Raw genomic sequence first — 2873 nt, 5'->3', positions numbered from 1 at the left:
ATCGAACTTGAATCGACACTCTTTCGAATATGAAATGACATGCAAACATAGCAATAAAACACCATAAGTCAGTATAACATATAAACAAAATTCGTAGCAAATACTAGAGAACCAAACATTAATACGGGCAATCCCTAGGGTTTGGGGGAGTTCTACCTAGGTTGGGCTCCTAGGCTGTCTATATGTGATTTGGTTCTAATAGTTGAGGTACCCGACTCAGCAGATTCCTCGATCCTCACCCATTATAGGCTCATATAGACCGAGTTCGGTTTAGGGGAATACGTTTCCCTATGGCTGCACGGAGATGAAGATCTCACGAAGACATAGGTACGGATGTATCCCGAAAGTGATCCACTATCCTACACAGAGGTGAAAACCTCACGAAGGAGTAGCTTCTCACTCCCACTTAAAAGGGGTAAGACTAAACAGTCTTTATGCAATATGATGCCAAGGTATAAAACAGTAATCATACAAGCAAATACATAGAGGAGATCATAATTTTTCAAATCAAATTTTTAATTTTCAACAATAAGACAAAAAAAACAATCAATTTTACAGCTTGACTCTCTACATCTCCCCAGTGGAGTTGCCAAGCTGTCAAAACCATTTTTTATTTGAAAAACGGGGATTAATTTTGAAAATAAAATAAGAGTCGCCATTGATCTTTTGTTAAGGTGTGAACGGTTCACCATAAAAAAAATTGGTCTGCAAAATACGAGAAAGTAAGTTCGGGAGTCGGTTACGTACGAGGAAGGGTTAGCACCCTCGTAACGCCCAAAATTGGTACCGAATTGATTGTTTTATGTCTTAGAGTGGAAATTTTGAAAAGATTTTAAAAATACGATCCTTTTAAATTTTAAATTTGAATAAACCAAATTGAATAGCAAGATGTACTCATTTTGCAGAAATAAATTGCCACACTCAGTGAGTTAGGGTGCAACAATTCAATCTTCGAAATTAGATTTGTTCCCTTCTTAAGAAAATTAGCTTTCGTAATCTCGTATAAGACTTGAAAATGATTTTGTATCATATTATGAATATGTAATATACTTATATGCATGTGTAAATGGTTACATTATGTATAATCGATTGTAGTTGCTTCAGCAATAGATGTGGCATCCTCTAGCTCAGATCCGGCGATCAGGTCGAGTATAGAGTGTTATTGTCATTGAACTTCCAGATAAAATTAAGGTAGTTTAAACATTATTGAGAAAAAAATAGGCTTTTCAAAGTAAGTCTCCTATATTGTAAAAAATAAATTTACTCTAAGAAATAAAAAGAGGGCTTCTCCATATTCTCACACATAAGGGAGGAATCCATCGATTTGCACTACACTGGACTTTCAAGCCTAGTTCTAGTGCACACAAGTGCTTCTTTCTATTAGCTCTTACAAGACCAATAACTCAGTATGACTTATAAACGAAGGTGAAAGGTTTATCTAAGTGATGTTGGGTAAGCAATTTTGAAATACCCTTCATTTTTAATAATCCCCCACATATTTCAAAAGAACAATGGACAAACTTTATGCTTGCTCAAGCTCAATCGGACCTGAAATATGAGCCTAAAATTTTACACAAGATCGCCCATATTTATAAATGGCTAACACAAGCCATTTTAGGCACGACCATATTATTTTTAAAACTTTTAAAAATATTTATATATATATATTTTATTTACAATTTGATAATTTTATATTTTATTAAAATTTTATATATAGACAACTTAGCATTTTTTTTCAATGTTACATTAAGAATTATATATTACTTTATATTTAATTTTTTGTATTATAAATTATATAATATATAAAAATAACATGATATAAATATTTGAAAAATAGAAAATGAGCTCGAGCTTTGAATGTTCAAGTCGAGATTGACCCATTCTCTAAACGAGTTAAATTTTTTTTTGCCTAAGCCTATTTTTTAGACCTAATATTTTTGCTCATACCCTCTCAAATTTTGAGTAGGGATTCGGACTTGTGCGAGTAGTCAAAGCTAATACTAAATTAAGGCTAAAGCTCTTAAGATATTTTTGTAACAACCTGTTGTCAGTGAAATTAGAACAGTGGTTTTGGGACCACAAATCCGAGTCCGTAAGAAAATTATTTTAATATTATTTCATGGTTTGCATTATGGTAGAAATTTCATATGAAAATTTCATAAAGAAATTTTACCGATTTTATGTCTAATCTGATAAAAAGGACCAAATTGCATAAAATGCAAAAGTTGAATTCTAGTAGCTAAAAGGATTAAATAGCTATGGAGTTCAAAATTGGAGGTCCTTATATGAAAAATAGACCATTAAGAGGAGTTAATAGATAAGTATGATGATTCATCCACGGAAAATAAAATAAAGGAAATGACTAAATTGGAAAGGAAAAATGAAAAAAAATAATAAATGGATTAAATAATAAAAAATATCATCATCTATCATCATCTTTCCCAAATAAAGACATGGAAACCCTAGCTAAGAGAACTGAGCTCAAGCAAGCTTATTTGGCTTAATTAGGTATGAATTCTTGTCCTGTTTTTAGTAATTTTTATATTTCTGATATCGTAATAGCTTAATTTAGCTATCTCGGGGATTAATTTGCAAAGTTATCAAAGTACTAGGGTTTTGTCATGGATGAATATAGTTGAGTTATGAAGTTTTATGGTAGAAAATGAAAGGTTGTTGATAGATAAACAACTTTTGTAAAGATAATTTTAATAAAATTATGATTTAGGGACTAAATTGAAAAGTTGTAAAATTCATGGAAAAATTCTTAATTTTATGAAATACATGGACTACTATTGTGATATGTAAAAATCGGTTAGGCTTGGAATAAGAATTAAATTACATGAATTTCATTTTCTGAGCTTAGGGATGAAATT

Source organism: Gossypium raimondii, chromosome 6, assembly GCF_025698545.1.
Source record: "Gossypium raimondii isolate GPD5lz chromosome 6, ASM2569854v1, whole genome shotgun sequence".
In the NCBI taxonomy this organism is placed as follows: Eukaryota; Viridiplantae; Streptophyta; class Magnoliopsida; order Malvales; family Malvaceae; genus Gossypium; species Gossypium raimondii.
Note: the sequence above shows the minus strand (reverse complement) of the source record.